The 15,160-nt window shown below is 37.9% G+C and overlaps 1 non-coding gene across 1 annotated transcript; it reads right to left on the bottom strand.

Moving 5' to 3' along the window:
* Nucleotides 1–894: 894 nt before the first annotated feature.
* On the bottom strand, nucleotides 895–1,000 carry LOC143633335 (small nucleolar RNA R71). Its single transcript, XR_013153657.1, has one exon. It is a non-coding gene; the product is annotated as a small nucleolar RNA R71 (small nucleolar RNA).
* Nucleotides 1,001–15,160: the final 14,160 nt, after the last annotated feature.

Here is a 15,160-nt window from a genome sequence, read left to right as displayed (position 1 = left end):
TATTAAAAACGATAGGTACACTTGCTTTTCGTGTGTGGTTTAGTTGTAGGTGAAAACCTATTTTAAAACCCAATTTGTGTGGAACTTTTATTAACATTTTATATATATATATATATATATATATATATATATATATATATATATATATATTCACACACGTCAAGTTTTTTGCCACTATTGCAGGGGACACGGTGATTTTAAGGAACAATACGAGTATTTAATTAGCCTTGTTGATATTTTTGATCTTTTTTATTTTATTTCATTTTTATTCATCTTATTTTTTATTTTAGTTTAGTTTCTAGTTAGTTTCCGTGTCTTTGTTCGTTTTTCGTTCCGCGTTCTTCTGGGTGATAAATGTCCACCACGCCCGGTCCTGAGCTTGTTTCACCTCTTTTTGAGCCCAAGCGACATATTCGAGAAGGTTTGAGGAGGAGAGCACGCGAGGTTGCTGAGGTCATTGAAAACGAAGAAGTGGAGGATACCGACACCCCCTAGGTAGAAGAAGAAGAGATGGCGGACCCGAACGATCAAGGTCACATGGACGACTTTGCCACACCATCACTTGAAGGTTATGGCAGCAGCGTCACGCAGCCCGATATTGAAGTGAGTTTCGAGATCAAGTCGAGCATCATTCATATGGTTGAAAATTCTGTTTTTTTCATGGTCTCTAGAACGAGGACCCTCATGCTCACGTTTCATATTTCCTTCGATTATGTGCGACATTCAAAATTAATAATTGTTCTGATGATGTCGTGAGACTTATACTTTTTCCATTCTCACTTCGCGGGTCTGTTTCTGGAGTGGTTAGAGGCACTCCCTTCCGGTTCCTTCACCACTTGGAATTAGTTAGTTGAGCAGTTTCTTCTTCAATGTTTCCCACCCGATAAAACTGCTAAATTCCAAGCAAACATTACCGGTTTTCGTGTCGATGATGACGGTCACTTCATGCCGCATGGGAGAGGTTCAAGGGCTTGTTGAGAAAATGCCCTCATCACGGTTTGAGTCGTGGGCTTCAATATCGTACATTCTTTGACGCTTTATCCGGGGCACAAAAGCAGGCCGTCGATCAGGTTGCGGGAGGAGATTTCGGTAGGTGTACCCCAAATGAGGCGCTTGATATCTTGGAGAAAGCCGCTAAGAAGAGTTTCGCATATAATCCGCCTCGTAGTATTCCTTCCTCTAAGGGTATTCATCACGTTGACTCAAACACCCTTGTCTCCGCCCAGTTAAAAGCTCTTACTAAAAGATTTGACCAAATGCAATCCGATCTTTTCAAATCTAGTTCTCGTTGCGGGGTGTGTGATAGAAAACACCAGACCAGTCAGTGCCAGCAAGCCATGGTGGTGGAGGATGTTGACTTTGTCGGCCGCCAAAACGATGCCTACGGCAACACCTACAACCTGGGATGGAGAAACCACCCCAATTTCAGCTGGAAAGATGGTGGTAGCAATCAAAATCAAATGCCACCGGGTTTGACAGAAAGCCAAATTAGCAAAGTCAAACCCAAAATCAATCTTACCAACAAAAGTCTCAATTTCAAGGTTCCAGAAATGGTAATCAGTCAGGTGGGGGGACTAATATTGAAAGACTTTTGTCCCAACTTTTGGCTAAGACCGAGACCTCAAACAAATTGGCTGAGCAAAGGAACCTGAAAATTGATGAGACTCTCCAGAGGCACGATCTTGAGTTGAGGAATCAGAAAGCGTCCATGCAAACCATCGGAAATCAAGTTGGACAGATTGCTTAACTTCTCTCTGAGAGACAGCAGGGTAGCCTTCCTAGTAACACCGAAAGGAATCCAAATGCTGAGGCTAAGGCTATTACCCTGAGGAATGGTAGGACTACCATTCCTGTTGACGCATCGGTTTCCACACCAAAACCAATTGCTGATGAGATCGATACTGAGACTCCTGGTGAGGTGCACTTGAGGCTAGACCTAGCAAGTACCGCATAACCCAGTGAGCCAGTTAGGACTTATGTTCCTCCCATTCCATACCCAGGCCGTTTGAAGAAGCAGAAGATGGAAGAGCTGTATGGGAAATTCTTAGAACTTTTTAAGTAGTTACACATTAATCTTTCGTTCCTTGATGCATTGAAATAAATGCCGAAGAGAGGTCCTCTCGAATAAGAAGAAGTTGGAGGAGCTTTCTTATGTTACTTTGAATGAGGAGTGTTCCGCGGTCCTTCAGAATAAATTGCCCAAAAAAATGACCGATCCGAACAGTTTCACCATTCCTTGTTTGATCGGTAGTTTATCGGTTAGTAATGCTTTAGCCAACCTAGGTGCTAGCATAAACTTGATGCCTTATTCCGTTTTTTCCAAAATAGACCTAGGTGAGACTAAGCCTACTTGCATGAGCATCCGACTTGCCGACCGTTCTGTGAAATATCCTCACGGTATAGTTGAGAATATGCTAGTGAAAATCGAAAAATTCGTGTTTCCTGTCAATTTTGTGACCTTAGACATGGATAAGGATAAAAATTTACCACTTATCCTAGGTCGTCCTTTCCTAGCCACTGCTAGAGCTCTCATTGATGTCTGCACCGGCAAACTCACTCTTAGAGTTGGAGATGAGGAGGTGACCTTTGATATTGGGAAATCCAAGCGACACCCATAAGATCATGATGACGTACTTTACATTGATACCATTGATTCTTGTGTGTGTGAACACTTTCAGGACACGTGTGAGGAGAGTTCATTGGATACTCAGTTGATTAGTGGAAATGGTTCTGGCCTTGACATTGAGCCTCTACTTGAGGAGTCGGTCTATGGTGTAGATCACGAGCCTCCTGAGTGTTTGGAGAAAATTGATGATGTCGATCGCGTTGCCGAGCCTAAGGCAAAACCTTCTGTTGAGGATCCACCATTCATTGATCTTAAGGAACTTCCATCCCATTTGGAGTATGCCCTTTTGGAGGATGGGTCCGGCTTGCCTGTTATTGTTTCTTCGAGTTTGTCGAGTGAGGAGAAGGTTAATATGCTTACGGTTCTCAAAAGGCACAAGCATGCGATCGCTTGGAAGATCATGGATATAAAAGGGATCAATCCATCCTTTTGTACCCTTAAGATCTTGATGGAGGAGGAGTACAGACCTGTGGTGCAGCATTAAAGGCGTTTAAACCCTAATATGCAATTCGTTGTGAAGAAAGAGGTCATCAAGCTACTCTATGCTGGATTGATTTATCTGATCTCTGATTCCCCATGGATGAGCCCTGTGCAGGTTGTCCCGAAAAAGGGCGGTATGACGGTTGTGTTGAATGAGAAAAACGAGTTAATTCCTACTCGTACATTCACGAGATGGAGAGTTTGCATTGATTACCGCAAACTCAATGACGCCAAGAGAAAGGATTATTCTTCCCTCCCCTTTATCGATTAGATTTTAGAACGACTGTCGGTAAAAATGTTCTATTGTTTTCTCGACGGCTTCTCGGGCTATTTTCATATCCCCATCTCTCCTGAGGATCAGGAAAAGACGACATTCATATGTCCTATGGCACATTCGCCTACCGACGGATCCCCTTTGGATTGTGTAATGCCCCAGCCACATTTCAGAGATGTATGGTGGCGATTTTTCATGATATGATCGAGGACTCCATGGAGGTTTTCATGGATGACTTTTCTGTTTTTGGGAGTTCTTTTGATCATTGTTTGAGAAATTTGGAGAAAATGTTGGCCAGGTGTGAAGAGGCCAACCTTGTTCTTAATTGGGAGAAATGCCACTTCATGGTGAAGAAGGGCATTGGGTTAGGGCATAAGATTTCACAGGCGGGGCTTGAGGTTGATCGAGCCAAAATTGATACCATTTCTAAGCTTCCGCCACCGAATTCAGTGAAGTCTATTAGGAGTTTTCTTTGTCATGCGGGTTTTTATCGTTGATTCATTAAGGACTTTTCCCAAATCGCCCGCCCTATGACTTAGCTCCTCGAGAAGGATGCCCCGTTCGTTTTCTCCTTTGAGTGCCTTCGTGCATTTGAATTGTTGAAAGAGAAATTGGTGAACGATCCTATCATGGTAGCCCCCGACTGGACTCTTCCTTTTATTGATGTGCGATGCTAACGATTTTGCAGTCGGGGCGGTTTTAGGTCAAAGACGGGATAAGCATTTTCACCCAATTTACTATGCGAGAAGGACTCGAATGACGCGCAGGAGCATTACACGAGTACCGAGAAAGAGCTCCTTGCGGTCGTCTTTGAATTCGATAAATTCGGTTTTATCTTGTCCTTTCTAAGACCATCGTGTTCACGGATCATGCAGCACCTCGTTATCTTTTCAGTAAACAAGATGTGAAGCTGAGACTCATTCGTTGGATTTTATTGCTACAGGAGTTTGACATTGAGATCCGTGACAAAAAGGCACTGAGAATGTCGCGGCCGATCAACTTTCTTGTCTTGAGTGCTCAGCTTCATCGGAACAAGTGGGGGTCCACATAAATGACAATTTCCCCCACGAGTTTATCATGCATGTTGAGACGCGAGACGATGATCATCCTTGGTTCGCGGACATCGCAAATTTTCTCGCGAGTGGGGTCGTTTTAAAGGGCCTTACTCACCAGCAAAAGAAGAAATTCTTTTATATTGTTAAGCATTATTTTTGGGAGAATCCCTATTTGTTTCGTATTGGAGCCGATCAGCTCGTGCGTATGTGCGTGTATGGTGATAAAGCACGCAAAATCCTGAGTCACTCCCACGAGGGCCCGACCGGAGGACACCATGGAGCCACATCCACCACGAAGAAGGTCTTTGACGTTGGTTTCTTTTGTCCAACCATCTTCCGTGATGCTCATGACATGGTGCAGTGTTGTGATGCTTGCCAAAGGGCAAGCAACATCTCATCACGAGGCGAGATGCCCCAACTACCGATTCAGGTTTGCGAGGTTTTTGATATGTGGGGCATCGATTTTATGGGACCTTTCCCAAGTTCTTTCAGCCACCGTTACATCCTAGTAGTCGTTGATTATGTTTCAGCCATTCTTGATTTTATTGTTTCTATGATTTTAATGCATATCAATCATAAACTAGTTAGAACACACAGTAAATGACCTAACAAAACCCTATTTTATGAAACAATCACCAAGGGTAATGTGAAACAATAAATCCAAGTAAATAAAACCAAGCAATCATACGCATCAATTAATTCAAACTCAACACTTTACTTAGAACATAAATCCATAACGAAAAGAAATTCCAATCAAAATCAAACCGAACAAAGGTTCATCACGACCTAGGTAGTTTATGAAGTTTAGCCTAGCATCATATAGTCTAAATCAAACAAAGAAAATAAAACTGAAAACATGATGAAATAATGAGAAACGAAAGATTAAAGGCGATATAACCCGTAGTCTTTGATCTTGAACGTAAAGCTCTTCACCGGCTGTTCTCGTGCCTTCAAAATCACCAACAAACTCGTAAAATAGTTCCAAGAACTCTCCAAATCGTCTGGTGGCTTTAGGTTATGTCAAGTTTAAGTTAAAGGTGTTTAAATAGCGAAAACCAGGTCCGACAATAACCAAAAACGAATTAAAAACCCATCATCCTTGCCTAGACGCCGCGCTAAGGGCTTTTTGCCTTTCCCCTAGGCGCGGCGCCGCGTGCTCCACCAAGGGGGCCGGTTAGAACGGCCCGGTCTGACTGGTTCTCTGTTCTGGTTCTTCCTGACGCGTTCCGGATCTCCGTTTCGGCTCGTTTTAGCTCGTTTTTCGCCCTTTTTAATCACGATCAAATCCCGGAACCTACGACACACAAAAACGTTAGTAGTATACAAATCTCGACTAAAAAGGAACAAAAACTATTAAAATATTAATTAAAATATACACGGGAAACATAAATATTTAGCATTATATCAATGTTCATTGACGATATATTGATATATTCAACCAGCGAGTCTGATCACGTTGAGCATCAAAAGTAAGTACTGGAGATCTTGAAGAAATAGAAACTGTATGTAAGTTTTCGAAGTGCGCGTTCTGGTTTCGTGAGGTGCATTTTCTAGGGCACGTAATCAATCCTGAAGGAATTACAGTGGACCCAGCTAAGATTGAGGCGATAATGAATTGGAAAACTCTGCAGAACCCGACTGATATACGCAACTTCTTAGGGTTGGCTGGCTATTATTAGAGATTCGTTAAAGGCTTCTCTAAAATAGCCGCACCGTTGACCGGAATGACCCGAAAGTCTGTAGTATTCTACCGGGGTAAGTTTCAGGAGGATGCTTTTGAGGAATTATAGAAATACTCACGCGAGCTCCAATCCTTGCTCTACCCAATGGCGATGAAGATTTGCTCGTTTGTACTGATGCCTCGCATCGTGGGTTAGGTTGCGTGTTAATGCAACGAGGAAATGTTATAACTTATGCGTCCTGACATTTGAAGGTTCATGAGAGTACCTACCCTACACATGATTTAGAGATAGCAGTAGTATTGCATGCTCTCAAAATATAGAGACATTATCTGTATGGTACTAAGTGTACTATTTATACATATCATAAGAGTTTAAAGTACTTCTTTGAGTAGAAAGAGTTGACATGAGACAGAAGAGATGGTTAGAGCTGATAAAGGACTACGACTATGATATCAAATGTTATCATGGCAAGGCTAATGTGCTCGCCGACGCGCTAAGCCGTAAGAATGAGGAAGTCATTGCTACAGTGAAATCTAATAAGTTAATTATTAAATCAGATCTCTTTGAAGAGATCATCAAGGTGCAATCGGAGGTGATTATAGATGAAGGGCTAATGAAAAAGGAAAGAATTTTCGGACAGCAAGATTAGCTGATAGATAACACTCATGGTGTTAAGACTTGGTTTGACCGTATGTGGATTCCACGTCATGGAAATCTTAGAGGTCGAATATTAGATGAAGCTCACAAGTCGAGATACTCGATTCATCCGAGATCCACCAAGATGTATCAGGATCTGAAGAGAGACTATTGGTGGCCGGGTATGAAGAATGATGTAGTAGATTATGTCAGTAAGTGCTTAACTTGCTTTCAAGTCAAAGCAGAGCACCAGAAGCCTTATGGGAAGATGCAACCATCAGAGATACCGGAATGGAAATGGGAAAACATCCCCATGGATTTCATAACTAAGCTACCCCGTAAAGCTAAACATCATGATACCATTAGGGTGATTGTGGACCGTTTGATGAAAAGTGCTCACTTTCTACCTATACGAGAGGCTATCTCGTCAGAAACGTTAGCAAATGTGTTCATAAAAGTGGTTGTGGCTACGCATGGTGTGCCACTATCGATCATGTCCGGTAGAGATACTCGATTTACTTCAAGATTCTGGAAGAGTTTCCATGAATCTACGGGAACAAGATTGAACATCAGTATGGCGTATCATCCTCAAACCGATGGGCAGTCGAAAGGACTATCCAAACCCTTAGAGGATATGCTACGTGCTTGTGTGTTAAACATTAGAGGAAGTTGGGATGACCATTTGTATCTTGCCGAGTTATCTTATGACAACCGCTACCACTCGAATATTGGTATGCCGTCATTTAAGATGTTGTATGGTAGACGTTGTAGAACTTCTATATGTTGGGGAGAGATTGGTCAATAAGATATTGGAAGTCTAGATGCTGTGCCAGAAACATCTTCGAGGTTTGATCAGATCACGCAAGAATGAAAGCTGCTCAAGACCGTCAGAAGTCGTACGCTAATAAGCGGCGAAGACAAATCGAGTTTAACGTTTGTGAGAATGTGATGCTCAAAGTATCACCTTGGAAAGGTATTATTCGTTTCAGAAAGAGATTGGAAGTCTAGAAGTTGTGCAAGAAACCTCTTCAAGGTTTGATCAGATAAAGGCAAGAATGAAAGCTGCTCAAGACCGTCAGAAGTCGTAAGCTGATAAGTGGAGACAACCAATCGAGTTTAACGTTGGTGACAATGTGATGCTCAAAGTCTCACCTTGGAAAAGAAGTATTCGTTTCAAATAGAGAGAGAAGTTAAGTCCAAGGTACATTGGACCGTTTAAGACCATAGATCGTGTTGGTGAAGTAGCTTACAAGCTGGATTTGCCTCAAGAGTTAGAAGGGATTCACTCTACTTTTCATGTTTCTCGATAGAGGAAATGTCTAGCTGAAGACATGTCCCACGTGCCATTAGTAGATATTGAGGTTGACGAGCAGTTAAACTATATCGAGCAGCCTACTGAGATAGTGGGCCGTAAGGAAAAGCAACTCCGCCATAAAGCTATTTCTTTAGTTAAAGTGATATGGAAACACCGAAAGGTATTGGATGCCACCTGGGAAATAGAAGAGGAGATGCACAAGTTTTACCCGGACATGTTTAAGTAATAGCAAGGTTTCGGGGACGAAACCTCTTTTAAGGAGGGTAGGCTTGTAACATCCCAAATTTTCTATGAATAATATTTAATATATTATTCACGTTGGAAGAATTAATTTGAGCTAGTAGAAAAATAATAATAATATGATAATAAGGATAATAGGATGGTAGGCAAAAATAGATGGAATTAGCATGGACTTAATATGACGATGGGCCTATGGTCCATGAGCCTAGGGAGTATAAATACACCTTAAACCCTAGATCCTTTCCATCTACATCATTCAACACCTTAGCCAACACCATCAAAAACACATACTTAAGCCAAACACTCTCTACACTATACTATTCAACGATCCAAGACCAACCGAAGTTAAGAAATCATTTATCTCAGCTGACCCAATAATTTAGAACCCGACACCGTAGCCCTGAGATGCCGAATGAGCCATTTGAATCTAGATCTAGCTTTATTCGGGTGTTTAATTAACTAAAAACGATCTTTAGGGCCACCTTAGCTTGGGTATGGACACCACGAAGCTACCTGGGTTATTAACAATCAAATTCGAAAAACCATGGTGGCTAACGGTGGCTGACGGCGCTAAAATCGAAGAAAAACCTAAAAACGCGAAGAAGGAGGCTGAACTGAACATATACGGGTGAATATGTATATACAGCGTAGATGTATGTGTAACGTATATGTATGTTTAACGTGTATGTATGTATAACGTATATGTATGAATGCTGTATAAGTATGTATACACCGTATATGCATATATAGCGTGTATGTATGTAAGCCTTGTATGTATATATGTATGTCGTGTATGTATGTATGTATGTATGTATGTATGTATGTATGTATGTATGTTGTGTATGTGTATGTGTATGCCGTATATGTATGTATGTATGTATAATGTGTATATGTAATTTCGTATATGTATGTATGTATAACGTGTATGTGTATGCCGTAGATGCATATAACGTGTATGTATGTATGTATGTAAGCCGTGTATGTGTATGCCGTATATGCATATAACGTATATGCACATATGTATGCCGTGTATGTGTATATGTATACAATGAATAATGTGTATATGTATGCATATAACGTATATAAATGTATCTATAACGTGTATGTATTCATGCCATGTAAGTATGTATACCGTATATATATGTATGTACAACGTGTTTGTACGTATGTACGTATGTCGTATGTATGTATATATATATAGAACGTATATGCATGTATAAAGTATGTATGTATGACATATATGTATGTATGTATGTCATATACGTATGAGAGAAAATTATATGGACTTGTACGATATATACCCTAAGGACAAGGAACTAATTAATAATATAAGGTAATGTTTAAAATGAGAAAGACCTAGAAAGAAGGGCCAAGTACGTAAACAAGCACTAGAGTAGTATTTAACTTATGTGCCTTATTACAGTCAGTCGTGCACAGCTATGCAAGGGGATTACGATTAACTCTACACGTAACAGAATCCAAGTGAGTTTCAAGCCCAATTTCCTTGTTATGTTTTTGGCGCTGTGTGCATACTCGATGTGAATAGTTAATACACTTACCTTAATTGGTAAGTGTATGATATGTGATTACTTTGAAGGATGTATGAATGTTATATGAACGATATAAAAAGGTTAAAAGTATGCATAAAGTTATATATATATATATATATATATATATATATATATATATATATATATATATATATGGTATATATGGTTGTGAGATGAAAGGTTTGTAGGGTTAAGAAGGGAACATACACTGATAATATCTGCGAATGTAGGGAACATACCTTAATAATATCTACAAATGTAGGGAACATACCCTAATAATATATGAAAACGTAGGGAACGTACCCTAATAATATATGCGAATGTAGGGAACAGACCCTAATAATATCTGCGAATGTTATAGGGCGAAATTCTCTTTAAAACATATAATTAATTATGTAAGAATGAATGTATGAAAGAAGGAATGAAAGTATGTATGTAAGTAAGTAAAAAAGCTAACAGACTAAGTATGTTATATGTATCCTCGGATACGTATATATGTAAGTATGTGAATGTATTGTATGTTGTCTAGTTAACTTAAACTTACCCATCGTAGCTGACTTTAGTATGCACGTAGGTGAGTAAGATTAGACAGTTTGCTTGAGGAGGGACACCTGGCAGAAGAATAAATAAGCTGACATATGAATACTTAATTAATAATGCTTGAACTTAAATACATGTTTTATATTGTTTAAATTTTTAAGACTTATGCAATATATGTTTGAAGTTTTATATTCCGCGAAAAATTTTAATTAACTATAATATTTAGAACTGTGTTTATGAGTAAATCCAACGTCGAAGTAGGGCACCGGGACCCGGGCCTTACAAGTTGGTATTAGAGCAACTTTTGTGTCGTTCGGGATGGTGGGGCAAACCTCATTAGAGACGGTGAGTCCCTGGGGGTGTCGTGAGGTACAGAAACCTCATCGAGGACGATGAGTCTAAGTGGGGGTGTTTGTAACATCCTAGGAAAATTCTACATCGGCCGTGGACAAGAGAGATCATTGGTTTATAAGTAAATGTCCTGCCTCTTAAAACCACCAACGTGTTTTGGGCTTAACGGTAGTGGACGAGAGGAGAGCTCAACAGTTAAGCGTGCTCAGCTAGAAGTAATAGCAGGATGGGTGACCTCCTGGGAAGTATCCACCTGGACAACCAAAACAAATCTGTGAGCTCTTCGTGGGCAAAGCAGACAATATTGGTGGTGCGAGGTGCCGGATGTTACACTTTCTTACCATAAATAAACTTAACATCTAAAAAAATATAAATATAAATATTATGAACAAATAACGTAAACAACCCCGTATTACGGTGGATAAAAACTAGTTGTACATAAAACGAGTAATAGTTAACCGCCATTGGAATATACCAAAGTCGTGCAAAATAGTGAAAAATATATAATATATATACACGAAGCCTTTAAAAGCTCTCTGGTTGTTCCCTCATTTTTCTCAAGCCACAAAATTATTTTATTTGTTAATGATATTTTCTGATGCAATTTACCCGAATTCACGTTTATGGGTCTTATTAAACCCAAATAACCTCAAACGGGTTATAACCAACTTAGTAAATTAAAATTTAATCTAACCGAATATTTGTTATGAAAATTTCCATAAAATAGGAATATAATAAGAATTAATATCCTATTTAAAAAAATATTTATAATTAAGAAAAAATTTTATAATAAAAAAATAATAAATGGGTCATGAGTCTCACCAAAACTAGATAACTTTTAAAACGGGTTATAGCAGCTCATTTACTTGTAAAACCATTTCATCATCGAACCTTAATTACCTTATTAATATTAATATTAGAATGAATAATGTAAAATAACCTTGTAATACGGGAGATAAAAATCATTATATATATAAACGAAACATTTAAAAGCTCTCTGGTTATTCCTTACATTTTCTTAAGCCAACATATTACTTTATTTGTAAATGTAGGTTCTTCATGCATTTGACCTGAGTTCATGGGTATGGGTCTTACCAAACCCAAATAGTCCTTAAATGGGTTATATCTTATTATATTCAAAATTAATCTCACCAAATAGTTGATAAAAAATCCTATAAATTAGGATAACTTAAAATTAAATCGGATTAAAAATATATATTATTTATAATTAAGAAACAATTTTATAGTAAAAAATTAAACGGCTCATGGGTCTCACAAACCCATATGGCCTTTAAACCGGATTATAATGACTCATTTCTTTTTTAAACTCTTTCATCATAAAACCATAACTATATTATTATCTTTCTTTAAATAAATAAATAAAATTAACATCTAAAAAGATATATAATTATTATAAACAAATGACGTAAACAACCCCGTATTACGGGGATAAACAATAGTTGTACATAAAACGAGTAGCAGTTTTACATCTTAAACCACCATTGGAATATATCAGAGTCATGTAAACTAGTGAAAAATGCATAATAGATTTGATAACCTCTTTTAATTTTATATTTAGAAACAAACTTTCATCAATTAAATTAGCACTATACCTCAAATCATTAAAAGTATCATACAGTTTTTAAACATATCCCCCCTCCCTACCCAACCCAAGACTAGGGTGGAAGCCTCACAATAGGGAAAATAAAGTGAAGAAAAATTGATTGTTTAGAAAAAATAAAAATGAAAAAGACTTTCGCACATATGACAATCAGTTGACGTAGATTCTGTCAATGTCTCTCGATGAAGGTATAATCCAGTGATTTGAACATCGTTAAGGGCTATGTGTAATGGAGGGGCTATAAAAATTGGGCGTTTTGCGTCATGTGGCGCCTGGTCAGCAAAGGGTAGGTTTTTGTTTTTATGGTGTAATGGTGTTGTAGCCTAATATATATATATATATATATATATATACCTATATAGGGGATGGATTTTGCGAGAAGTGATATTACAGCGAGAAGTGAATGTGTAACTCCATTAATTACTAATTTTTCACTCCCTTGCTTATGATGTTACCTACATGTATGTAGGTTAGTTGTATTTAGGTTTTAATACACATTCAAACCTACCTATACACATACAAATGTACCGAGCCACATTGAAACCTACGTACCTACACACATATAAACATACATACACATATACAAACATACGTACCTACACACGTAAATACGCACCTACACACATACATACGCACCTACACAACACACCTACATATAAGAAATGAAGTGAAATTAGGGATTAATGGAGTTACACCTTCACTTCTCGCACATCTCGCTGTAAAAAAACTTCTGAAATGATCTAATAATATATATATATATATGTATATATATATATATATATATCACACAAAAACATATAATAATAATAAAACAAACAAGAGCACAGGCGACAACTACACCTCGCCTCGCCCAAAATCGCCCATGTTATAGCCCGGGGGCGGTGTTATCGCCCCTAACAACACTTTATCTCCCAAAATCGCCCCCACTACGGACGGCCTAATGGAGGAGTTCTTAGGTTGTGTTTTTGCATTCACGTTGCATATGGTCCACCAAAAATAGCTTCTCACTCATCTCTTCTCTTTCCTCTCTCCCTCCACCCTCACAAATCCATTCTTCCCCAAGATACTTAGCACAAATTCCTCCACATCACGTTGTCTCTCTTTTAAAAACATCCAACAATCTCCTATTAGAGATTGTCTAATGTGTAGATTAAGGTCTGAAGTGGTGTCATGGGTATAAAGTTTTCACTGACGGATCACCAAAAGCATTTACCAAGAATCATCGATTGAAGACCACACTGGTCATGGTCGGGTGTTGTATATCATCGAAAGAAGCTTCATCGACTAATAACTACAAAACACTCACTTGCATATCTTTCACCGACTGACCACATATAGATCTTTCTACTACAATAAATATTCATATCTTACGAATAACATATAAATAGTTTAGCTAGGCACGTAATCCTAATCCAAATAACATGGATGAATAGTGAGATACCAACCACCTTGGGAAGACGATAAAACATAGTAACCACCAAGAAAACCGGATAACACTTATGAAACACATGTATGGCCAATTTCTATTCAGAAACCACCACTATCCATACATGATCTATATTTCCATCCGCTAACATACAAGTGGTGTAATATGTATTAACACGTGGTTCAGTTATTCACTATGTTCCCAAGTTCATTTAAGAATGAAAATGAAATGAAAAGAAATAAAAAAAATTATGTTTAAGAGGTTTTTTTAAGAAAGGAAAATAAATTAAATAAGAAAAAAATATGTTCACTAGTTTCATTAAAGGAATACAGAGTATGATGGAAGAGCCATAACCACCACATGCCTTTGCAATCTGATAAAGAGAAAAACATATGTTCACTAGTTTCAATAAAGAGAAAAAAATTCTTTCAAATAAGTCCATGAAATTATTTGTGAAGAGCCACAACCACCACATGCCTTTGAAATTTGATTAAAAATTCAACCGTACATATTTAATTGTAATTGTAATTATATTAACCAAACTAAAACATCTTCACCATGAAAATCCAATACTCATATGTTATTACTTTTCTTTAGTATTTTTCACACGTGAATTATGTAAAGTTATATTAATGCCTTGTAATAATTATGTGAAAATATGGTGAAGTTGGTTCATGCCTATCAACATGTATATAGTTTTAATGTCATACTATTTAAGCACATTTTCTCAATAACCTACATAATATATAAACAACTTAGTATAAATACATTCCAACAAATATTTAAATTAAAAGTGCAATATTATTAACAATTAGTCACAACCAACCTCTCACTCATCACTAGTTATGTTTTGAAATGCATAACTTGTTAACAAGTTAAAGCTGAACATCAAAAGTCATCTGGATTACTTCAACAATTAGAGAAAGCAGTATGGAATTGGGAACTAATAATAATGGATTTTGTTACCAGATTACCTAAAACAAGAAATGGTAATGACAAAATCAAGTTGTTTATGGATTGATTAACAAAATCGGCTCATTTCCTACTAATGAAGGAAAGTTTAAAATGGAACAATTGGCAACTATATGTGTAAAAAATAGTTTCGTTACATGGTGTTTCATTGTAGATCGTATTTGATCATGATTCTCGCTTCACTTCTCATTTTTGGAAGAGTTTCCAAATAGCTATGGGAATGAGATTAAACTTAAGTACAACATGCCATCCACGGACTGATGTTGTTGGTACATGTTTGTCAGTAGTTCATAGTCTAGTATTTGTTATCGAGTCTGTAATATAGTTAATGGTTTGTTTATGGTTTGTTTTGTAAACTAGCGAAGTTATCAGCAAGTTCGCTATGGCGAACT

The sequence above is a fragment of the Bidens hawaiensis genome, unplaced genomic scaffold (genome assembly GCF_021521415.1).
Source record: "Bidens hawaiensis isolate Kalapana, Puna unplaced genomic scaffold, B.hawaiensis_p1.1 tig00006678_1, whole genome shotgun sequence".
NCBI lineage: Eukaryota > Viridiplantae > Streptophyta > Magnoliopsida > Asterales > Asteraceae > Bidens > Bidens hawaiensis.
Note: the sequence above shows the minus strand (reverse complement) of the source record. Positions and strands in the feature narration are given on the sequence as shown.